The sequence below is a fragment of the Ostrinia furnacalis genome, unplaced genomic scaffold (assembly GCF_004193835.3).
Source record: "Ostrinia furnacalis isolate ACB-3 unplaced genomic scaffold, ASM419383v2 OfSCF4915, whole genome shotgun sequence".
Classification (NCBI taxonomy): Eukaryota; Metazoa; Arthropoda; class Insecta; order Lepidoptera; family Crambidae; genus Ostrinia; species Ostrinia furnacalis.
In genome coordinates, this window is record NW_021135154.1 from 1,722,695 (window position 1) to 1,748,416 (window position 25,722).

The 25,722-nt window shown below is 35.8% G+C and overlaps 2 long non-coding RNA genes across 2 annotated transcripts; both read left to right on the forward strand.

Moving 5' to 3' along the window:
* The first annotated feature begins 1,072 nt into the window (after window positions 1-1,072).
* On the forward strand, window positions 1,073-25,472 carry LOC114360239 (uncharacterized). The gene is made up of 4 exons (XR_003656493.1): window positions 1,073-1,156; window positions 22,979-23,032; window positions 24,578-24,622; window positions 24,974-25,472. It is a non-coding gene; the product is annotated as an uncharacterized LOC114360239 (long non-coding RNA).
* On the forward strand, window positions 5,714-6,318 carry LOC114360238 (uncharacterized). Its single transcript, XR_003656492.1, has 3 exons — window positions 5,714-5,799; window positions 5,985-6,127; window positions 6,200-6,318. It is a non-coding gene; the product is annotated as an uncharacterized LOC114360238 (long non-coding RNA).
* Window positions 25,473-25,722: the final 250 nt, after the last annotated feature.

Below are 25,722 nucleotides of genomic sequence, written 5' to 3' on the forward strand. Positions count from 1 at the left end.
GTCTCGTCAAAATGGTCAATAAAGTCGTGTCCTTGACACAGAGACGGCTTTTATGGACCATAAACATTTTACTAGCCAGCCTTGGGGTCTGCAGGTCGTTGCACCGAGTGTTATGACGACTGGATGGAAATGGGTGCTCTGACGAGCGCTTTGAGTGTTACGGTGGAGGTAACGCGCGGTTTCACGTGGTAGCTGGCTGGAAAGATTCTATTTTTAATTTGGAATTATTAAACTTTTTGATGCGGCCTATTTTAATAGAACTAAAACTTTTTAACAATTGACAGTGGTTTCATAGAAGTGTATTATTTTGAGCGTATTTTTTTGTGAATTGAGTTTTCTCTATGGTATTTAAATGTAAAGTTAAACGGTTCGTGTAATTATAATCAGTATCCAATCAGAATCAAAATCTCATTTATTACAAGTACCTACATGAAGTTAATTCTTAGTTTTACATGCCGTCGCCTGAAAGAAAATGATAGCCAAAGCTTGACAAACTATGAGCACACATGGTTGTTGAGAACCTCCTAGATTATTTTTCTACCAGTCTTTCAATTGAATCATCTTACCTTAAAAATATTTACTAACCATTAAGCTCAAAGTTTCATTTCTTTATATATATATTTTTAATTATATTACAACCCATATCTAATACAGTCATGTTATTTTAACAACTGCGGTGCGTTTTTTAACAACAAATATGTTACCTGCTTACGAAACAAAACATTACGTGAGTTGCACCGCATTCAAGTTTTCTAAGAAATTTGGAATTGCGTCAAAGTAACGGACACTCGTGAGACAAAAGACCTTTCTTCATCAATGGAAGGGTTTCTGTTCTAAGCAATAAAGGGTTCGAGGTGATCGCCTTTGTCACCCTTTCTTTGTTTATTGTTCAGAAAAAGACGGATTGCACAAAGTGCCGTTTTGTGTTCGAAGTATTGTTTAGAACTTCTTTGCGGGATGCTCATTGTCCTGGCTAGCAATAAAATGACCGTTCGATTTTAAAAAACGAACTCAAATTTTTATTTCAATTTTTTCACCACAGCGTTGATTCTTACCGGCCAGTGTTAAAAGTGCGTTAGTACAGCTAAGAGCTTATTCGAGATTGTTGTTTTTTCTTTTAAAAATACTCGTAACTCGGAGGAGGAAAGAAGCTCAGGTATGTTGAGATAATAATTTATCCGGAGCTCCGAAACAAAAACGACGCGCGATCACATCTAAATTTAAAAATCCAATCTGAGCTCCGCCGGCTTTCTTACTCTTATCCTACAGTCCTAAATCTCAACCCGTATAACTCACACCGGCCATTAAAAAGATAACTTAATATAGGCATAACAATAAACAATCGTGGTCTTAGCCGGATCATGGGGTCGCGTTCATAATTTTATTTATTCACGAAACCGTAAATATCAGTAGGAATAATTCGGAAGGTTCTTCGCTTGGATTAAGGGGATGCGGGGTTGAGAAAATTATATTCGGCTATAACAGTTATCATGCATCACCTGGAGCTTAATGTGCGTTCTCGCAATCTCGAGGGCGGCGCGGAGACGGCGCAAATTACTTTTTCAAAGTATTTACATGTAAATAGAGTTGCCGTGTTTTGCGCTGTGGCATGCTTCCGTCCATATAGACGGTATATCGGCCGTAACAGTTCTTTTGGTGGGTTTTAAGGCACAGATTTTGTTTTAGACAGTTTAAATCTTTGACGTCATAAGTGGGACCATACACAGCACATAGCAACACGTACGCAGTAGACATCTTAAGTTTCAGGTTTAATTTACATATTACTAGTAATATGTTCTATTTTTTGTAGTTAAGATCTAAATGTTTTAAATACATATTTGTACTTGTTGTGAAGCGCTAATTGAGGGTTATGGTCTTGAAAGTTTTAGCAGTGGAGGTAGCTACTACGATTTTTTCCCAATTGCTTTTAGTATGGAGAAATGTTATCAAATGTTCTTATAGCTAGTAATTTTATTTAAATTGAGGAAATAAAGTTCAAAAATTAAACCCTTTTCGCAATAACATCCACTTTGATTAGGCACAACGTTCATAGTCATATCTGCNTTTTAATCTTTGACGGGTCATAAGTGGCACAGAAAATAGCATCACGTACGCAGTAGACATCTTACGTTTTAGGTTTTTATGTTACACATTTTGTTAATCTCTCCTCTTTTTATTTATTTTATAAAGAAATATTTTAAAACTTCTGTGGTTGATTGGAAGCGTTAATTGAGAATTATAGAAAACCTTTAGTGACGGATGTAGCAATGGAGGCTCTTCGCTTTTCAATTGCTCTTATGTATGGGAAAATGACAATTAAATGTTCATCTAACTAATTTAAATTGAAGAAATGAGGTTTCAAAAATTTAAACTTTTTTGCAGTGACTTCCACTTAGATTAGGCAAAACGTTCATAACCATATCTGCCTCATTCTATTGTCAACGCTAATTCCCTGAATTATTCATAAACGGCTCCTGAATTTCCTCGCAGCCCGAATTTGCAATTCCGAACTCTTTCGCGGTGTAACCGTTTAAAAAGCACGCCCCATACATAAAGCCTGTATAATTATCATCCATTCTACTTATAAACTTTCATAACGGCCTATACGTCGACTTAACCTCTACTTTTGGGGGAGCGGTGCCCCCCAGTGGGTGGGGGGTGGCCCCCGTCTTATAATGGGAGGCTAAGAAAAACGGGTGCACGGTTCGGAATAGAAAACGCTCTTTGGAAATAGCTTCGGTGGAAAGCTGACGATTTATTCGAGCTACGGGATCCTCGGAAAATATCCTGGGAGCGGATTTTTAATGGCGCCATTGTTTCTATTTTAAAAGCGGCGTGCGAATGGAATACTTAAGTTAGAGCGTTCTTTGTTTTGTGTAACGGCGTGTTCTCTGTGGCACGCGTGTTTTGTTTTTACATAATGTCGGCGGCGATGTTCTTATTTTGAATATTAAGAAAATATTGCGGCGTTAAATCAGCCAGGATTTTCTCATTTCGCAAAACAAGACGACATCGGAAAATTACTTTCTTTTTTTTTCTGTGTTCTAAAATAAATGACTTGTTTTATTTTTGTTCACACTTTTGCCATGCATAGGTACTTAGTTTTATTACTGAAGTAATGTTATAAAATGACTTACTTAATTTTATTCTACTAACTTAATTTTGTATGTTTGGTCTATTCATATCGCCAATACTAATGCTTGAACAAAACAGAAATAATTTATGAATAAAGAATAACAAATATCATTGTACAATTTTAAGTAACGATTACCTGAAATCAAGACAGGAAAACGCTAAAACTACTATCTTATACTTGGAGTTTACTCGAATATTTTACTGCTATTTTCATTCTCTACTACTAAAAATCAATAAATTTACTATTTCTTTTAATTTCTTAAAATCTCACAGGCACTTCAATTATTTATTTTATTTATTTGTACCTATTTTAAATAATCTACGTGGCAGCCCTGTTCAGGGCGCTATCTCGCGGCTCCACGCGCGTATTTACAGCGCATTAGAAGCAATATTAGCTCTGCCTCGTTTCTGGATCGCTGTGTATGGGAAAGAAAGAGACGACGATCTTATTATTGTTGCAATTAAGGAGGCTAAGAAATAATTAAAGGAAAAAAAAAACGGTAAGCCAAAAGCGCGATGACTTTTTTAAATCTGAAGTGCGTAGAGATGTTGCGTGACTTTCTAAAGGAGTCTCACATAATAGAGATTAATAAACAGACTAAAGTTGTTAAAATCAGTTACTTACCTTACCCACACTGACCGTCCAGTGAATAATTTTGTCCTCTGTAGGAGACTATACTGACTATACTGCTACCTCAAGCCTACTGCATTTTTTTGCCATCTCAACATTCTTAATTAACAATTCTAGTTGTCTTCATCTCCCAAAAAAATCTAAAAGAATTAACCTGCCCATCACCGGAGCAACTGATTTAGAACGAGCCTATTTACATTAATTAAAAATAATTTCAAAATATCAATAGCACCGCCTACGTCTTCGACGACTACAAAAGCGTCCGTAATCAGTGAGCTGTCATTTTTTATCTCCGGAAGAGATAAAATGTTTAAAATAATACGTTCCAATGTATTATTACGTTGGTAACACATCGTTGGAATAATGAACGCATGGCTCCCTTGGTCGTGAATCAGCCCTCGCGTGTTGTTCCCCTAAAAAGTCGCCCCTCCCTCCTCCCCGCAAAAAGCCATCCATCACGAGACCCCGCCCTGACAACTCTATACGGCGGCCAGTGTATTTTCTTGTATCGGCGGCCATTACAAATACATTTCACCTTACTTTTTTTTAAGCGCTCCGCTGTCTGGATGGCCAGTTTTAATTAACGAAGTGTATTGTGCTTTTTGGAAAGATATTAGAGCTGGAAATCTGTTGTTGTTTTCTACCACTCTATACTAATTTATAAAGAGAAAACATTTGATTGTTTGTATGGAATAGGCTCCGAAACTACTAGAACGATTTGAAAAATTCTTTCACCATTAAAACCCTACATTAACCTTGATGAACATAGACTATATAATTTTTAATGGCGATATGAAGTTCGCCGGGTCAGCTAGTGTTAGATATTATAAGTAGGTACTTTGATTTTTTGCGGGAAGAGCCTGGATGCGGGCAGCGCAGGACCGTTCATTGTGGAAAACCTTGGGGGAGGCCTTTGTCCAGCAGTGGACGACATTTGGCTGAAACGAACGAACTTCGTATTTTTATAAAATTCATTTGCTCCATTAAAACTAAGAGACAATATTATGTAAAAATAATGTTTTCTACAGCACAATATCCTTGCAAACTTCAACACCTAACATCCCAACAATTTGAATTTAAAAGTACAGATTTCTAGAACTATTCAGAGAGCTAGATCGCAGTTACCAGGCTAACATAAACGCTCAGTCGCTGGTTAATTGCTCGGCACTAAAGGGTCATAAATTGCCATTCATTGCCCATTGGAAGCTGTAGGCTGCAGTCGCATCTGCATCTGCACTGAGTGATCAGTATCTTGAAGTACGACGCAGTATTTGCAATGAGACTATTGACAGTGTAAGTTATTTTTTCCGGTTAACAAAATGGCCCTTAATGATGAAGACAAAAGGACTAACAACTTTAAAAGCTTCGCATACAAGTGAGATTACGGCTAAAAATAAGTCCACCCTGATAACTTCATGAAAAATCCTTATTTTTACCTACTGACACTGAGTAATAAATGGATGTCTTAGTTGAATAAGGGGTAGGTACTATTTTGGGACCAGTGCCCCTACCATGAGTTGCCATCGAAAACTTGTATTCGTATACTACAGTCGATAGAGTTTAAACGTGGATCGATGAAGTTTGCATTAAAATCATACCATGAGTTCAATTACCGTATACTTTACTCGCTAGCGATAATTCGATGGTTTTGTGATGTAATGTTGGTGAGCATGTTAACGTATCCAACTTCACACTCTATGAATGGATGAATGAAAGAATGAATGCCGCTCCTTTCTAACTATATAGAAAAGATAGAGTAGGAAATAACGGAAATGTCAAAAATAACACTGCAAAATGTAAGTGTCCTAGAACAGTGCTTAAAGCTGAATTAACATGATGATTTTAAATTTGTATTGTTTATTTCTTGTCATTGCGACTTTGACGCAGCTGTTGTCATGACAACAGATAACAAAACATGTTTTGTTGAAGGATTATTGATAAATAATTTTCCACAAAAAATTGGATTTTAACCAGGATAGGAAAATGAGAACCTGCGCCTATCCGTTTAAACCGATTGTAGAATTTATGGAAAGGTAAGTTAAGTAAAAATAAACATACTATGTAGTGGAGGAATTTCGAAATTAAACAAATAATTTTGATCTGGTTTTTTTGGAGAAATACAACCTTTCCAGCATAACTTCCACGTGCCTAGCTAAAATTCAGTAATATGAGTGCTAGATTTATATTTTCTAGATACAATAAAGTTGTTTTTCTATAGATATGGCGATCTGAGTATGCCCACTGAAGGACCCCAAGAAAGAGCCAACAATAGTCAACGGTGGGTGGAACTAACGGACAGGCGAACGTGAAATGCTGATGCCACCGGCGACACCAAAACTACCTGCTGAGAAATTGAGAAAAGTGTGTATAAATACCTACTACTATATTCATTTTGATTGCTTTTATCTTATTTCGTCATTTTTATTTGTTAAGGTGTGGAGTGACTTTAAACAGCAAGAAGAAGGCAACTCGCATACACAGAGCTGCCAAGGGAACACTGGACTGGTGGCGGTCCAGGTTCTTCCCTGAAGCCAAAGGATTTAGAGCATTTTTTTAAGCGGAGCGCTGTCTGGATGGCCAGTTTTAATTAACGAAGTGTATTGTGCTTTTTGGAAAGATATTAGAGCTGGAAATCTGTTGTTGTTTTCTACCACTATATACTAATTTATAAAGAGAAAACATTTTTGATTGTTTGTATTGAATAGGCTCCGAAACTACTAGAACGATTTGAAAAATTCTTTCACCATTAAAACCCTACATTAACCTTGATGAACATAGGCTATATAATTTTTAATGGCGATATGAAGTTCGCCGGGTCAGCTAGTGTTAGATATTATAAGTAGGTACTTTGATTTTTTGCGGGAAGAGCCTGGATGCGGGCAGCGCAGGACCGTTCATTGTGGAAAACCTTGGGGGAGGCCTTTCTCCAGCAGTGGACGTCATTTGGCTGAAACGAACGAACTTTGTTTTTTTTTACAAAATTCATTTGCTCCATAGAAACTAAGAGACAAGATGTAGAAAATAATATTTTCTACAGCACCTTTCCTTACAAACTTCTACACCTAAGATCCCCAACAATTTGAATTTAAAAGTACAGATTTCTAGAACTATCCAGAGAGCTAGATGGCAGTTACCAGGCTAACATAAACGCTCAGTCGCTGGTTAATTGCTCGGCACTAAATGGGCATAAATTGCCATTCATTGCCCATTGGGAGCTGTAGGCTGCAGTCGCATCTGCATCTGCACTGAGTGATCAGTATCTTGAAGTACGATGCAGTATTTGCAATGAGACTATTGACAGTGTAAGTTATTTTTTCCGGTTAACAAAATGGCCCTTAATGGTGAAGACAAAAGGACTAACAACTGGAAAGAGCTTTGCAAACAAGTGAGATTACGGCTAAAAATAGTCCATCCTGACCTGACCTCAAAAAACCCTTACTGATCCTCAGTAATAATTTGTGTTAGTTGAACAAGGGGTACTATTTTGGGACCAGCTTTAATCGCGGAATCTTTAGCTATCCCAATTCCAGATAAAAAATAACACCTTTTGACCCAAAGCAGTTCTTTCTATCTAATCTTTAAATTAATGGATCTATTGAAGTACAATAATGCTTACATTTTTTTTGTTAAATAATTTGACTTGTACCAGTTGTGTCATGTCTTGAGTTCAAACCAATTTATTGCGCTAAAACTCATACCAAATAACTTTAAGTGCACGTGCAGAGAAGTGACGTGAAGCTACGAAATCTCGCTGCTGTTTCATTTAAATTTGCTTTAAAATATACCAAAACAAGTGACAAAACAAAACCATGCACATTCAAGCAATGGGAAGAAAAATGATGTAATTATACTGTCTGCCCGCCGACGGCACACTACGGTTGTTTTATACAACAGAAATATGGCCGGCCTGTGAGAAAATTCTGTATTTACATTATGAAATTCTTGTTTTCATTCCAGTTGTTGTTTAAGTCCTTTTGTTATATGACTTTCCGTATTCAATATCAAGTATTATTCAGTTGCTTTGTAAATTTCTACTCAGAAAACCTGACTGTAAAAATTATTAAAAATTAATTTGTATTTTTCTTAATTTTTTTAATCTAAATAATTTATCAGATAGCTGATCTCCGATAAATATTATTAATTTCATATTGTATAATGTACCTATTCTTTTACTATATTCTTAGTGATAGTCGATTTCATGGTTTTACAATTCGTAGTTAAATTCTAACTAGTACCTACTACACTAACTGCTAGAGCTGACCTCAAGTTTCGCTTACAATGTAAGTAAAACATACGGTCGCCAAAATGTACTTGTAAAACTACAGCAATCTTTCCAAATAAAACTCTCTATTTGGAATCGTTACCAAAACACTTCCCGTAATGAGAACGATCTTAAGTTAAATCAGTAAATTTCGCAAATGCTATCTCCAATTTTGTCGATATAAGACACAAGCACAAGCGTAATTGGAAATAGATTTATATAATTTTGTAATAGATTTATATATGCAATTTTGTAGTAGGTATAAAGTCGTAGGTACTACTTCCGGTATCAATAATATCACAAAAAAACTATTTTGTGTTAATAATACTTTATCCCAAAGCCAAAGGTAAGTAGGTAGTTCTACTAATTATTTTCCAAGTTGATTTATCATTAGCAGTGAAAAAGAATGTAAATAATGTGGGACGATTGTTTAAACTTCCTGTAAGGTCCTATCCTGTCCTTTAAACCACTAAAATTAAAAGAACTGAAGAAGATGTAAGTCCAATATTTAACAAGGGAAGAAGATACAATACGCTTGAAAACTTAACAAATGCAAAAAATGCATCTGGTTTTCCGTGATTGCTACTTTTGCTCTCTCTAGATTTTACAAGGTTATCTCTAGCTCGCTTTCCCCTATTCCTTGGCCCACCACTAAAGAACAGCACCAGTGCGGGACTAGTTTATTTGCAATAAAGAAAGTGGAATCCCGGGTTGCGCTCCAATTACCGGGATATACGCGGCAATCCCGGTGACGTGTTGCCTGCCCCGGGACTGCCGGCAATTATACAGAGCTGTCTACGGAAATGGAATAGGTATATCGCAACTGTGCCACGCCAACTGTGAGGGCTGTTGTACAAATATTTATTTTTTGTGACTTTGTTCCCGGTATAAAGCGAAGTACACTTTGACATAGAGCCAAAACGGTAGTGCGTATAAAAGCAGAATGTAATACATATTGGACAATATCGCAATATCTGTTAGTATTGACCTTTACAAAGTAACATGCTACATGATGCTAGTAATAAAGTCATCATTAAACTAATAAAATTACTTTAAGGTTGAACGGGCTACAATAAACTATTACAATGACGTTAAGGTTGAGCGGGGTACAATCTTATTAAATCCAATAACTGTTCTCGCAAAGAAGTCCGGATCAATTGACATCGAAACCACTTTGAAGATGTAGTGAAATAAAGTCATCAAAATATCGCTTATTCCCAAACCCAGAAACTTCGATCAAAACCCAAAACAAATAGAATTCAATCCTAAGACGTCGGAACGATTTCGATCGTCATTTATCTACGCTCGGAAGGCCTAACCCCCGCCTGCGATACGGAGTCAGACAGGCCCGTACTACGCCTGAGGGACGCATCCACTAGTTTTTCCAAGCATATCTTATTGCCCTTTTGTTGATACCAGGGGTCGTTACTTTCATCGCCGGGGGTCACCGGGGCATTGCCCGGGTTGCCGTGAGCAACTCCAGAGTAGCGAATTATGTGTTATCCAAGATGCGGTCTTTTTGTTTATTTTTATTGCTTGTTTGCGTTGGTAAGATTAAGTGAAGTTGTAATGGCTTGACAAATTAGTTGCTGCGAGCTGGAATGACCGGGATTATTAATAAATGAGATTCAAAAGACCATGGTTATTTTATCAGCGAGACGTTGGTACTGAATTCAAGGGTTAAAGCTACTATTGTTATTCTAATGTACATGTTACAGTCAAAACTTAGAACTGGTAAAATCAGTCAAAAGTGATATTGACCAAGGGCATCAGTCAAAACCACTTTTGACTATTTTTTGCAGTCAAAAGTCGTTTTGATTAATTATGAGTTTTGACTGTACCTAGCATATAGATCTAATTCCTGAAAAATGGGGATGATAAATATTTTTAGGGCGCTCTTTACAAGTATGCAGTATCAAGTGTACAAAGTGTGTCATTCATTTAAGTACTTCAATAACAATACTGGACGACAATCATGTCGGAGCCTTTTAGCAATTGTTTGGAATTGAAGCGAATTCAATGTACTTAAGACAAAAGATAAGACAGAACAAATATGACATCGAACTCTTCATTGTTTCTTGCAAGGTTGATTTAGATTTTGAGTTACTGTAGTACTGTAGTACAATAAAGTAACACTATATTCTTTTTGTTCCATGGTGTCGTTTCTCTCAGATCAGATTTATGTAAGACATTGAAATAAACACTTTTATTAATTTTCGAGATATTTTATTGAAGCAACAATGTTGCGCTGCTCGTATTATTTTCACCCATTACTTTGAGTCTTCTAGTTCTTATTTTTGTAAACCAAAGTTATTAAGCATTATGTAATTTTGTGAAACAACTAACCTACTGGGCTAATGAAATCTATACTAATATTATAAAGCTAAAGAGTTTGTTTGTTTGTTTGTTTACTTGAACGCGCTAATCTCAGGAACTACCGGTCTGATTTGAAAAATTGTTTCAGTGTTAGATAGCCCATTTATCGAGGAAGGCTACGAGTAATAGGTGCAGAGCAAAAATGATTTTCACGCGTACGAAGTCGCGGGAACTGCTAGTAATCATATAAAGGTGACGAGAAGAAATGTAAAAAAAGCCTGGAGATCCTCAAAAATAAATAAGAAATGTTAAACTGATTTAAGTCATTGGAAATAATGAATTGGGAGATAGATCCAATCCATTACTCGCCGCCATTCCGTTTAAGTCCAAGATATCTGAAAGGATTAAAACATGCAAATCAAACAAGCGCCAATTTTAACTCCAGGATTCGCCCCATTACAGAATCCATTTCAATTTGCCCAATCCATTTTGGACTTTATCTGTCCGTGATAAGGTTGTTACCGAGCATCGTTATGTTTGTTAGAATGAACTGCGACCCTTGTCTTATTTATTCATCCGAATAGGAAAAAAGTTGTTTTGTTTTCTCCCCTCTGAAAGGGAGTCCAGGCCCTCCCGCGACTGCTCGATTTACTATGTAACCAGAGGAGATATTTCTGCTTGTTTTGCCACTGTAAATCTTGAGGAGTAATGTTATGTTACCTAGTTTGTGGAACTTTCTTATTTATATTTTATATGGGCCACTTATGTTTCGTAAGATTTGCTGTAGAGATAGAATTGAGTTGTAAATAGCTGAGCGTTGTATTGTGCGAACGAAGGTAAAATTTTGTTTGTGCGACTTTCTGCTACACTACGAGTATCTACAAGTTTACGTAACAAAGCCATCGAATATCGTTGTGAATGCGGTCAAAATTTTATCTCATTTTTGGTCAGCTGTTTGGCTTTGATCTTATACTAGAATGCCAGCTGCGGGTTTGAATCCTGCTAGGGACAAATTTTTAATGTCAGTATAATGAGCCATTTCATATTTTTTGACTGTTTATATGTTAAGTCATTCGGACTATTCATTCGAATTGAATATCCCTGCAAGGTTAAATTACACTAAGGTGAAAAAAAACTTCAATTGAAAAATAAGCACAGTAAGTACCTATTCTGAGTAATTTGTGCCAATTGCCTTTATTGTTTCTGTTTCAACTTACTCTAAAATTAATCTTTATTGAAAGTTCAGTGTGTTATACTTTACAGTAGGTATATTTCCTTTGTAATATAATTCTATTCTCCTCAACTAGGTAGTACAAAGAATGAATACAAAACTGTGTAACGTAGGCCATAACGGCACTACACCAGATTGAAACGGGAGAATTTTGAAATTTAAATGAGATAAGCATGCAAGTAGGGCGCTGCATCCCACTGATACGAAATCCACCACTCCAGGCGTAGTCTCGGAATGGCCCGGCTTACGCGCCCGTCTTACGCTCGCGCTCCCGAAAGGGCTGTATCCAATTACATAGGTGCCCAAACTTGGTGGGCACGATTAAATTAAGTGGGTTGAGCATCTCTTGAGATGTCTGGTGTAACTTGAGAGACGATTACACTTAGTCCACCCAATTTGGATGTTTGCAAACTAATATGCAAGATTACATTACACTTGATGACGAACTTTACAGGGTGTTAGGTAAATGGGTATATGAGCCGACACTAGCCCATGTTAACATGGTCATATAAATGGTATGGTGAAGTCAGAAAATTGATATCTTAATTTTAATTATTTTAATTTTCATACAAATCGGAATTTATAAAAAATATTTTGTATGAAAATTATAAATTAAAATGATAATATCAAATTTCTGACTTCACCATACCATTTATATGCCCATGTTAACATGGGCTAGTGTCGGCTCATATACCCATTTACCCAACACCCTGTATATGGCCCTAAGTACTAATTTGAATGTCTATTTTCTATTATGTGAAATAGCGCTGAAGGTGAGATCGATAACACTGTGTAGTATCTGTTACATTAGATTTTTATCATACCTACTTATTTATTTATTCAAAATTGCCAAAATCTTTGAGTGCAGACTATTGGAGAGGAGTTTTGTTATAAAGTTGCTCCAGAAACTATGGCCTAGCCTAGTATTTAAGACCGTAGTGGTCAAGTATTTAAGACACAAGGAACATTAATTCAGTAATCAACGCCATTAAACTAGAAGCTGCGTTAAATATTATTCATCTTATTGCATATACGTACTTTCCATGAAAAACAGTTATAGGGAAGTTCAAAAATTGAGGCAATTTTATTTGCTATTTTTAGTAGGTACGTTATTTCAAATTATTAACTTAATTCAATAGTATGCAAGAACACAAGTTCAAATCACACTTTTATCCTTTGTGGTGGGTTAATAAGAAAGCTAAAGTCAAGGAAAGCACATATCACAGTAAACCATCCGAAAAGAATATCATTAAATCATAACCTAATACCAGCACACATTCCGCAAACAAAAGTCGTTGATCCAAACGAGGTCCCATAAAGGGGCAATTTGTCAAAAAGTTTGAGCTCCGCTGTCTCTCGCCACCCCAGCGCTACCCTTTTTAAGGGGATTTCTTTATGTTGTGAGAGCTCATTTATAGCGTCCATCAAGACGATTCCGTGAGTCGTTACGGTCGCAGGAAATGTACCGAAATCATCGCTTCATAGCGGCCGCAGTTTGGACATATTGTACCTACTTCGGTACGGATTCAATTCCTAGTTCGGCATCGGAGTTTGGCAATACTTTGCCGGGTTTCTTGACGAATTGTACACAAGAGCAAGTTTGTTAGATATTAAATAGGTAATGACACTTAGTTTAAAAGAGTTTTATGGCTCCTATCGAACACGTATGTGATTACAGTGAGTGCAGTCTTTCAGTAGTAGTACCTATACTTAACACTTTTAGCAGGTAATATTTTTAACACTGAAATACTGAATACTTTTTAGCTTGAAAATTTATGTTAAGGATGATGTGATAGTGAAGACCATGCTGCTCAAGTAATTCACTCGAGTTCTAAGATACCTTTCTTAAGGTTTTTAATATTTTATGCAGGAATTTGACCGCAATCACACCTGAAGAAATTCGTAGATATAGTAGGGTAAACCAGAGAGTGATTGCCCACTGGTAGTGATTGCCCGCTTTAAGAATAATATTGTCAGGTGCTGACTTTGAATCATTCTAGTTAGATTTGAATTTACTAAGTAGATGACTCCGAGATCAATGTACAGTAGATTTAAAATGTACAATAGGAAACACTAAAAAAAAACAGTTATGGCGGATTTTGTCAAGACGGGTGAAAATGTTACTCAAACAGGTAAAGACTTTAACAATTTTACTAAGGAATTACTTGCTTAGAGGTTAANTTTTCTATTATGTGAAATAACGCTGAAGGTGATCGATGACACTGTGTAATATTTATCATACCTACTTACTTATTTTATTCTAAATTGCCAAAATCTTCAGGTGCATATTGTTGGAGAGGACCTTTGCTTTAAAGTTGCTCCAGAAACTATAAATCACAGAAGGAACGTACTCAAGTAAGACTCAAGAAAGCTTTTATATCGTCGCTTGCCTTTCTAACTGACGTATCTGACATTTAGCAAAATTTTCAGGCGATTAGACAGATCGATTCGTCTTGCGAAATTGATTAAGATGGTGTAGATAACTCAGTTTCGAAAAAAATGTCAGATACCTACGTCCAGTTAGAGAGGCAAGCGACGTTATATTAATTCAGTAAGAACTAATGCCACTAAATTAGAAGCTGCGTTAAATATATTTCATTTCGCACACGTATTTCACGTCGCCTGAAAAACGATTGTAGGGAACTCTTACTATAATAACTTAACTTACTATACAGGGTGTTAGGTAAATGGGTATATGAGCCGACACTAGCCTATGTTAACATGGGCATATAAATGGTACGGTGAAGTCAGAAAATTAATATTTTCATTTTAATTATCGTATAAATCGGATTTTATAAAATGTATTTTGTATGAAAATTAAAAAAAAATAAATGATGATATCAAATTTCTGACTTCACCATACCAGTGTCGGCTCATATACCCATTTACCTAACACCCTGTATAGTATGTGTGATAGTAAGCTATTTAAAATCATTAACTTAATTAAATAGTATGCAAGCACAAGTTCAAATCACACTTTTGTCCTTTTTGGTGGGTTAATAACAAAGATAAAGTCAAGGAAAGCACATATCACGGTAAAACATCCGAAAAGAATATCATTAAATCATAACCTAATACCAGCACACATTCCGCAAACTAAAGTCGTTGATCCAAACGAGGTCCCATAAAGGGGCAATTTGTCAAAAAGTTTGAGCTCCGCTGTCTCTCGCCACCCCAGCGCTACCCTTTTTAAGGGGATTTCTTTATGTTGTGAGAGCTCATTTATAGCGTCCATCAAGACGATTCCGTGAGTCGTTACGGTCGCAGGAAATGTACCGAAATCATCGCTTCATAGCGGCCGCAGTTTGGACATATTGTACCTACTTCGGTACGGATTCAATTCCTAGTTCGGCATCGGAGTTTGGCAAAACGTTGCCGGGTTTCTTGACGAATGTTTGTACACAAGAGCGAGTTAGTTTGGTAGATATTAAATAGGTAATTACACTTAGTTTAATACAGTTTTTTTTAGTAATCACATCATTGATACCGTGAGTTTAGTCTTTCAGTAGAAAGTAGGTGTACTAAGCACATTCTTCAGCAGGTAAATATTTTTACACTGAAAGTTATTGAATACTTTTTAGCCTGAAATTGTATGTGATGAAAGACGATCATGCTTAATTAACTCACTCGATATACCTTTCTTAGGGTTTTTAATATTTTATGAATGCAGGAATTTGGCCGCAATCACACCTGAAGTAATCCATACGTAGATACAGTAATAAGTTTAATGGTTCATTAACCTCGTGAAGTTCATATGACGATTCATCAGAAAGCAATTACCGCTGTTCTTAACCCATCAGCTGTACCCAAAAATACCCAGCAGCTGTTCCCGAATGACAGCGCCCGCGGTCGCTTTGTGGCAAGAAATTTTGTTTTAATAAAGGCCCTATTGCGGCAACACAGCCGTCGCTGATATTACACGACGAGCACTAATGCCCTCTTCTGATATTACGCTGAAGCATTATTATGTGCTTAGGGTTGACAATCTCTGTCTCACTGGCTACGGCTTTTTAGGTGGGTGTTTAGTAGATCGGTTTTTGCGCGTGTATCGTTAGTACATAATTCTGATTGGATCGTTTGATTTTTTTAGTATATGGTTAAAATATGTATATCTAAATTAGACGCTCTTTGTATTGAGAAGAGTATAAAACTAACAATAAGAAATGTAACAATGTTCTAAATCTGTAGTTAAGTTTTTAGTTGGTAATACTAGGATCCAATCCTATCAAAAGTATTCAAAGTATCAGTATCAGTAAAAGTATCAGGATCTAACATATAAACAATGAACGCAATAAATTAGTGAACTTGAGCAACGAATTCCAAAAATTTTCGGACATTAATGTGATTGATGTTAATAAAAATAGAGCATTTAATATACTAAAGACTACACATAATAACAAACAAACAAACAATGAATTATAAGCCATTACTAACAATTAAATAGCAATGCGAAATACGTGTACCGTAAAATAAACTTCTGAAACAACATTAATTGCAACCGTACATAGAGAACCATTAGGGCAACCCCCTTAATGAGCCGTGCAAACGAAATAATACACTGCAGGTCTGCTGGTCGCAAAGACCACGCACGGGGATGAAATAGAACAGCCACATAAGTACGTTGATATCAGCAATTTTGGGAAAAAAAAGCTAGGCAGTTGCCTTGCAGAAACAGAAAGTTTAGGCAACAAAGAAAATGTGCCTGTTGTATAAAAATAAAAGTTTAGAAAGAGTAACTCGCTACTAACGAATTTCAGAAAGTTACTACGAACAGAAACATAATTTAATTTTATCTGTTTGAAAAGTATAAAATTGTCATAACATGTTTTTATGATCTTGTCTTCTGTAAAATGACCAACGATCCGGTCACTGACTCTATCAAATTTAATACAATCATTAAGTTTTCAGTGAAAAACATGTGTCATTCAAAAGCGAACAATCGTTGAAAAAGGTACTTACAATCCTGAACTGGCTGTTTTATTTTTACCATGCATCGAGCTCCCAGAGAAAGGCAATTAAGATTGGCGACTCCCTATGTAGTTAATCCGAAAATACGTGCCCTGGGTGTTTATTGACTGCCGTCAGCACTTACTGGACTGTTTGTTTTGGAAAGAAAAATTGTTTCGCCTTACCTATTTTATAGCTGAAATTATTAAAAAACCCATCTATTTCTTCATTATAGTCAAACATTATATAAAAAAAAATTTTGAAACCTATACCTACTTAGTAAAACAGTAGAAAACAAAATCTTTGTGATGAATTGAAAAAATCATTTCAATGTCCTGACAAAGTATTAGTAAACAAAAGCCATTCAATTAATAATGAATCGAGTCCTTAATCGAACCTCTAATACTCACAAAGTTCCCAAGCAACTCCCCTTTCAATTAATTAAAAACTCCCTCTCTACTTAAAAAGTTAACAAGTAGATTCCAGCAGAAATTGTGAGTACCTAATAAGGGGCATAGAGTAGAGACTCGGTCCGGCACGTCGGGTTTATGGCCCGTTAGTGCTACTGAAATCAATAAAAGTACCGGAATGTACCGCACATGCGCGATAGAGCCCGCTCCTGACTCAGCTACATTCATTTTATAGCCACTTGTATTTGTGTCTATGGCCACTTTGTACTCTTTACTGTTGACGGAGTAAAAAAGCGGCGAGAAAAAATTAATTTGCGCGGTAAATACCGTGCAGTAACGGGAGGGTTAAGTGTATCGCTAGGGATGTATGAGTATTGCTTTTTAGAACACAAAATAATTAATTAAAAAAAGTATTTACGATTCGATAATGTTCGGGTGTTTTTATATCGATTCAAAATTTTATCGAGGGCTTGTACACAACAAACATGGAAATCCCATAGCAATGAATTTATTTTCATAAGGCGACACGTGCATAGTTTGAAAGCGACTCGGTTATTAATAGCCCTCTGTAAGAGGCTGTTTATTTGTCCTATCCCTTAACATTCTGTTTTGACATTCAACAGGGAAATTTGGTGTTTATTACTTCGTTATAAAGCATAGTTTGGAGGTAAAAGAGAGGCGGTTGGTTGTGAAATGATTTGGAGAATCTTTTTATTTATAAGACGGATAAAATAGCCAGTAAATAAGAATAGATGGGACACCATGCTGTGATTAATAGCCGCTTCTTTTGTAACTCGAATATACGGACATTAGATTTAATTTATAATGGGATGAAGACATTTTTAACTCCGCCCACAAGGCTCTCAATTAAGCGCTTTAGTTAAAAAAATGTTGGAAACCATTGATTAAGTAGTTTATTTCGTGTTTTCGATTGTATCGTTTCCACTATGGTAATTAAGCCGGACAGGATTGTATTGGAAATGGTATTTAATGTCGCTTACAGTGTTTTGTTTCTTTGTAAATGTTAGGTATTGGCTGTTACTACGTAATTTTGAAAATATGTACCTATTTGGAGAAATGCAGCAAGAACGTAATAAGTAACTTTTAAACGTGACATGTTAGTAAGGATACTTTACTTTATAATGTTGAAAATGAAAACTGTAAAGGACATCATCCACGTTTCATACATTTTTTGTTCAAAATCAAAAGGGTCGGCCAATAAAAAAAAGTGCTGTATTCTGACAGAATACGTCCGCCTTAGCAATTGTTATTATGACACCAAAGCTGTAGCACCACTGTGCGTCGAGTATTTGAGATCTAAAATTCATCGACGATTCATACATTTTTTGTTCAAAATCAAAAATGTCGGCCAATAAAAAAAAACTGCTGTATTCTGACAGAATACGTCCGCCTTACCATTTTTTACTATGACACCAAAGCTGTAGCACCACTGTGCGTCGTAGTATTTGAGATCAAAGTCAGTCGTTTCATATATTTTTAGAACTCAAATACTACGATGCACAGTGGTGCTACAGCTTTGGTGCCATAGTAATAAATGCTAAGGCGGACGTATTCTATCAGAATACAGCACTTTTATTTTTTGGCCGGCACTTTTGATTTTGGACCAAAATGGATGATGTCCTTTTAATTAATAAGCCTTTATTGATGCATATTTATATTTAAAACGTCCACAAATCCCATTAACGTCGTGGTTCATTGCAATACTGATACCGTAAATCAGCATTCACACACAGTAGTTTACAAGCGACGTTTACGACTTTTTTATGAACCTCACGGCCATCAAATTCGTTTTTTTATTAAATCACTACTCGAGTAACAATTTTCCAGCCATCAGCATCGACTACAAAGCTGATACGACGTTTAACGGCACGACAATTAATTAAAAAGGCATAAACGCCACTTTTATGCGCCACCAACCTATAAAGACTAACTTTTATGCGCAGTAAAACCGATTGTCTCTGACTCTGGACCCTGCGTGAGGCGAGTCGAGTGTAGGACGGGGAAAGCGAATGTTTGGGGTCTATTAGAAAGCCGTAAAGATTGTGGTTGGTATCTTAGAAGAATAACCACTAAACGTAGCAATGAAACTAGATAAGTAACTATAAAAACGTGATTTAAACCAACACAAAAATAAGTTTCACANCTTTCACACGTGTTTCATTTGCCACTTTATCGTTACATTTAACTACGATACGATTTAATTTGTAATTTTGCATAAAACAGAGTTGCGTTTGTATGTTTTTTATTATGGCTTTTACTACAATTTAAGCCGTTAATAAATCAAACAAAAATAAGCTACCACTCCGCCTGCTCGTATTATTGTAATAATGGAGTTTTAAATCTTTAATACAGAACGTCCAGACACAATTGTAGGCAAAAACATGTCCGAAGCGCTAACAAAAACGCCGTGTCGTCCGTCGCATAACGCTAAATCAAATAGATACCAAGAAGCGAAAACATCACATAAAAGCAATTCCGATCAAACGCTAACGTCTTTCGGTGTTATAAAATAGATTTAATGCTATCCCCGGAGGAAAGTTAAAATGAAAATTGTGGGATTTTTTAAATAAACCATTAGAGAAAAAGTTCCGGGCCATTTGAGGGGTATTGTGCCACTATCGGGCGCCATTGGAGACTGCAACGTAGCTTTGTCGTAGACGTAAAAATAGGTAGAAGTGCCTTTTGATGATCCATTTTGGTGGAATAGCAATATTTTTGGTCTTTGATAAAGTAAACTTCTTTTGATTATTATTGTGTCCGTTCCGTAATATGCCTAAAGGGGTCCCTTAAAGCAAATAGCACTATTGTTTCAATTACTAAGTATCTAACACAATTAAATGATAATATCACTTCAGACAAATTATTTAAAAAGCCATAAAAGTCTTATCTTTATATTTTCACCCCTTTAAAATTTATTGCATTTAAAAAGCAATTTGGGTTTAGTATAACGAAGAATAAATCGTTTTACAAGAATAATTTCAACCTAAAAAATAACATTTTCGGCTGGGTAAAATCTCTTTCTAGTATTTTCATTGTGTCCCAAGAATAGCAAACCAAGATTTGCCTCCAAGTTGTAATATTATGTGTGTTTGAAATGGAATGTTAGTAACAACCATTAATTTTTATATCTCACCGCGTCTTTTGATTCCTTCTTGATAATAGCCTCGTTTCTATGCGGGAAAAATGAATTATAGTGGTATTAAATTATTTTACCGTAGCGTCAAAAGTTTTACCACCTTTAATGAGCGCCTACTTCAAATGGGTAGATCAGACTTACGACAATTTGTATTTCAAATAATGTCTTAAACAACCATAATTATAAAACCCAATAACCGTGAGATTTTTATGTCTGAATTAAGAGATAAATATATTTTTATTCATGTCTATTAGGTATAAATTTGGTGTATGACAATCTAATTTGCTCTAAATTAAAAGTTGAGGCGTTAGGCAAAAAACTAATGATAATCCAAAAATGTATGTAAATCTTAATCTTTGATGCTAAACTTGAACTATTTACATATTTAATATGTGTATTTGCTGAACAACACACATAATTTATTTGGTATTTGATAATTTTAAATAGACTAGTTAAGTTAAGTAGAATAGTTTACATCAAATTACAAAATCAAGTCGCTAACAAGTTATAGAATATTCGCAGATGCAAAACACATTTGGGCTTTCTTGTAAATTATATGTAATAAATCACAAATTCAGAATTCAGAATGAAACATACAATTTCCTATATTAATGCTGAAATAACATGTAAATTAAAAATGTTTTACTACATTATTTAATGGCGATTGACTAAAAATGTTCATCACCATACGTAATAAATCTTTCCGAAAGCTCTTTATTTCTTAAAAAACTTTATTTTACAACTCAAACATAAAACTAATTCGCCTCCTACTTTATTCTAAAATCCCGTTATATTTAACCGAAGATGCCAGCTCAGAAGCAAAAATAGCCGTTCCTTTTCGAATCGTCGGATTTATCCCGGGATGCGTCGTATGTATTTATTTGCTAGTACGTCAGGGGAGGCAGGGGTAATGGCAAACAGAGGAAACGGATCTGTGGAACTTTCCCGCCGAGCCGGCAGAAGGGAGATCGGGCATCCTGGACCGGTGGTGCGACTATGAGTTTAGTTTTTCGTGAGATTTTTAAAGGAAAATAAGAAAATCTGAATCTAGTTTTTTGAGCCATTCTTAACTTTTATCTGCGCTTATTAAAAGTGAAGAAAGTTATAAAATAATTAATTATCACTTTTGCTGTTGTCGTTAATTGACATCATTAACAGGTAAGACTATAAAGTAGAAATTAAATTATTTGTGTTACAACGTGCTTGAAATTAAACTTTGCCTTCTTTGTCTGTTTCGTTCGTTCGTTCGTTTCGGCCGAAAGACGTCCACTGCTGGACAAAGGCCTCCCCCAAGGATTTCCACAAAGACCGGTCCTGCGCCGCTCGCATCCAGGCACCTCCCGCGACCTTCACCAGATCGTCGGTCCACCTAGTGGGAGGCCTGCCCACGCTACGTCTTCCGGCTCGTGGTCGCCATCACTCAAAAACTTTCCTGCCCCAGCGGCCTGCTCTTTGAGCTATGTGCCCCGCCCACTGCCACTTGATTTTAGCGATTCTGCGGGCTATGTCAGTCACTCTGGTTCTCCTACGGATCTCCTCATTTGTCTGTTTAGTTTGTGTCTAATTTAACGTGATGAATGACATGTTATTAAAAAGACAGCACTATTGACATAAATCCAAGTCTGTATTATCGTGTTTGTCTTACAAGCAAAACTTGTAGAGCCTTACCACCAAAAGTAAAACGCGCGTTAAAAATCAGTTTAAAATTGCCTTTCCATACTAAGTGTCAATTTAAAGTAGTGTTCAACGTGCGTTTAACTTTTAGTGGCAAGGGGGTGTTATGTTACCAGAATGTTTGTTAGATCCTGTCATGGTCACCCTACTGTCTCTTACTCCTGATATATTTATATGCATTAATACCAGTTTATGTTGGCGAGATAAGCATAAATCTAGCGGTAGGCGGACCGCGATGTATCTACATTCCACTTTATTGTTATCCCCTGAATTTATTTATGAAAGGCCGAATTGTCAGAATAAACGTAAAAAGATAAACTTTCGAGCTCTCATTGTTTTATCCTAGTTTTATGTTAAGGCGCGTAAGTCACTTTACGTTATAATAAGGAAGGAGTGGAGATAAGCTATGTTTTGGAACTTTTGTTCAGAGTACACTTGAATAGAATACAGATATAGGGGACAAAAATTTTCAAAGAATATTTTTATTATTAAGAGTGTTTGTAGGTATCTAATAAACACCAGTAATTAGAAAGCATTTTATCTAAAACTAGCTTACCGCCCGCGGCTTCGCGCGCGTCGACTACATTATCTACATATTTTACGGAACCCTATTTTTTTCCAAAATAAAATTTAGCCTATGTTACTCGTGGATAATGTAGCTTTCGAATGGTGAAAGAATTTTAAAAACGGTTTAGTAGTTTTTGAGCCTATTCATTACAACCAAACAAACAAAGTTTTCCTCTTTATAATATTAGTGTAGATAGCGAATTTTCGAAAAATGCCTTAGGAAGACTGTTAAATACAATGATAATTTTCTCGTAAGATAAGTCCTGTAAAGGTTAAAAAAAATCTAGTTCCGACCATCTGAAAAAGCTTCCAAAAGATCGGTAACCAACCACTTAAATGATCATTATCTAGGCCTCCTCCCAAAGTTTCCCCTCCGATAGGTCTCGTAAATACAAAAACCAGTAAAATTAATATAACAAGCCCTAAAAACGATAAAACACATGCTTGCCGGGATGTTTTAAACATTTATTGAAGATATAAGGAAAGCAATTTTGATGGTGGAATGGTACGAACGGAGCGTTTTGGTACGTCTCTCTGGCTGTTGTAGGTGAAAGATACTCTATTTCGTTAGTTTAGCTTAGAATAGTATAAGAAATAATCAATTGAGTATATTTTTGATGTAGTAATAAGACACTTTTTTCTTTTACAGGATGACCCAGTGTCAATTGATCAAGAAGTTGTGAAGTGGACTACGAAAAAAGTTGTAAGTACTTAATTGTTAAAATCCTTTTGAAATCCTTTTTTCCCCAATCTCTCCTGAAAAATCACATGGATAATTAATTAAACATGAAGACAACTATAAAGTTGCTATCTATTATTGCCCTGTGATTCTGATGCGATTTAAATTTTAGTTTTTAGAGTTCTGGTTTACTTTCGTGCATCGTTGCTAGTGTTGCAAACACACATCTAGACCAGATCTAGACTAGAATGTTAAGTACTTATAAATAAAAAAACATTGTAGAGTCTCTTCCCTCACCAGCTTTCTTATATCGAAGACGCCAGCGAAGGGAGGCCAAGTAAAATATGAATTCTGCGCGAGTCGGCTGTTCCACGCACACGTTACTTGTTTATCCTTTTAAGGGAGACTTCTCATTTCATCCAACTGCTATGATTGCTATATAATCGCCAACGTAACGAGCACCCCCTCGCACCCCCTGTCACAAGACTTTACTCTAAAACAAGACGAAACAACACCGAAAATGGGAGATCAAATTACCCTGGTTGCGCTCTTAAGCATTTTCCTAAGCGCCCCGAATGAAGGCAGATTTTTGGCAACTGATTATGAGCTCTAATACCGACGGTAATGTTAGTTTCGCTATATTTACCAGTTGCTTTATAGCGTGTTTATTCCTTAACGTCTATAGTTAGCGGGTTCTTGGTTCCGTAAATAACATTATACAAGCTTATTACTCGTATCATAATCACACGAGTTTTCAGAAAACGCCAACGAAATGAAGGCAGGAAATGTCTTGATAATGCATGATGCGCACGAGCTATCTCTTACATTAATAACCAATTTAGAAATAAGAATAAAAAATATCAACAGTAACATCACCTAACTCTAACTAGGATTTAAAAAAATTCTTTAGAATAAAATTTTTGCTATTTTGATCCAAACTATGTAAGTAGCGCCATCTATTGGTGGCTGGAAATAGTAAAAAAGCTCTATAACTCTATAATTTCTAAACGCTAGTATGTGATAATGGTACTCTTGAATATTAATTAATTTAAATAAATATCTTTGGATTGATTTAATTAATGGACTCGTACCTACTTGAAAATTCGTAGTTTTGAGTTGTACTTAATTCGTTTTGAATCATTTGATTGACAGCTAATTAATTTTCAATTCTAATAGGTAAGTAGTGTTTTATGGGCTGTAAAAAACAAAATAATACCTTTAACAATTGGCAAAATAACTAGTTACTATGTCATAACAGACGGGGTTATTTTATATGAGCGTTTTCATGGTTTGGCACGGTGTCAAATTATTTTTGGCTCCTTTACACACTTCATGAATGCAGTCCAAACGAATTATATGCCTTGGTTATAGATGCGGTTACTCATATGCCAGAAATATGTTTGTTATTTTTGGATATGCACCGACCTACGGTATTTTTGTATGTTGGGATTTTTTGACAGTCATTTAATGAGCATATTCAAGGAAGCAGGTTACAAAACTTGATAGAAAGACTACTGAAATTCCCAAAAAACTGCAGCGTATCCAATTATTTTCTATATCTGATTTCAGGTTTGATGGCATCTGGAGGCGCTCATCTCATTGGGAATTCACCAAGTTAGCATTATTCATTCATTGATACAGCAATTTGAAAATAAATTGTAAAGAGGTTTGTTAACGAAATTAATTAAAATGATTGAATGCTGGCGTGGAGAGATCAACAGATTTTGTTTTAAAGCTTGTTTAAAAACTTTTTAATTAATTATTAGTCTTTTATTTTTCTCTTTTTTTGTACATAGATTTGACGATTTGTAAATTCTATTTAAATAGTCTAGAAATCTAGACAAATAGAGAAATTTTGACATTGACTTTTCACTTTTACTTTGACTTTAATAGAGGACACGAACTGAACATTCATGATTACACAACGACAATTCCGTCCATAAACTAAGCGATACCTCTTTTCAGGGCCTAAAAAGAAATAGCAGAAGCAAAATTGAAAACAAGCCATTGTTATGTTATACGGAGGTTCCACGAGAAAAAGGCAATCTACATGGAGGGCGAACGCCGGACGGCCGAGATGAGGATATAAGAATTCATCCTTTCTCACCCCGGGGGGCGAAAAGGGGCGAGCGGGGGTGAAAGACGGACGACGCCATTCCAAAAACCCATTATACCAGCACGGAGCTGTTTTCTATCTCGAAGCCCGCGCCAACCTCTTTCCCCCCACTTCCCCCCATTCCCCCCGGGATTCTCAACTTTGTTTATGAAAATTACCCATTAAAGTGGCTATGGAAGTAACGCTGTTGCCACTCCAGAAATTAATAAGGAAATTGATATTGGATTATTTTTTGGAGAATTTTTCGTTTTTAGGCTGTTGTAATGTTTCTGCCTGTGATATGACTAATCGAAAGTTGTATGTTTCTTTACTAAAGAAAATTCTAATAGTTCTACCGTTCATATTTTTAGAGAAAAGCTTTTTTTTTTCATTTTTTTTTATATTTCTTGTTATTTTTATTTTTTTATTGCCAGTTATGAAGTAGTGTGTAATGTAAATAACTAATATAATTAGTTACTTACTTATACTTATCTCCATTATTTTTTTTACCTCTAAATATTTTTTCATATTTAGAAAGTAACAGTCAGATCACTTGTTTAAAAGTGATTGTATTATTTTTAAGAATAAAATAATTAACAATTGTTTTCAATAAAAAATA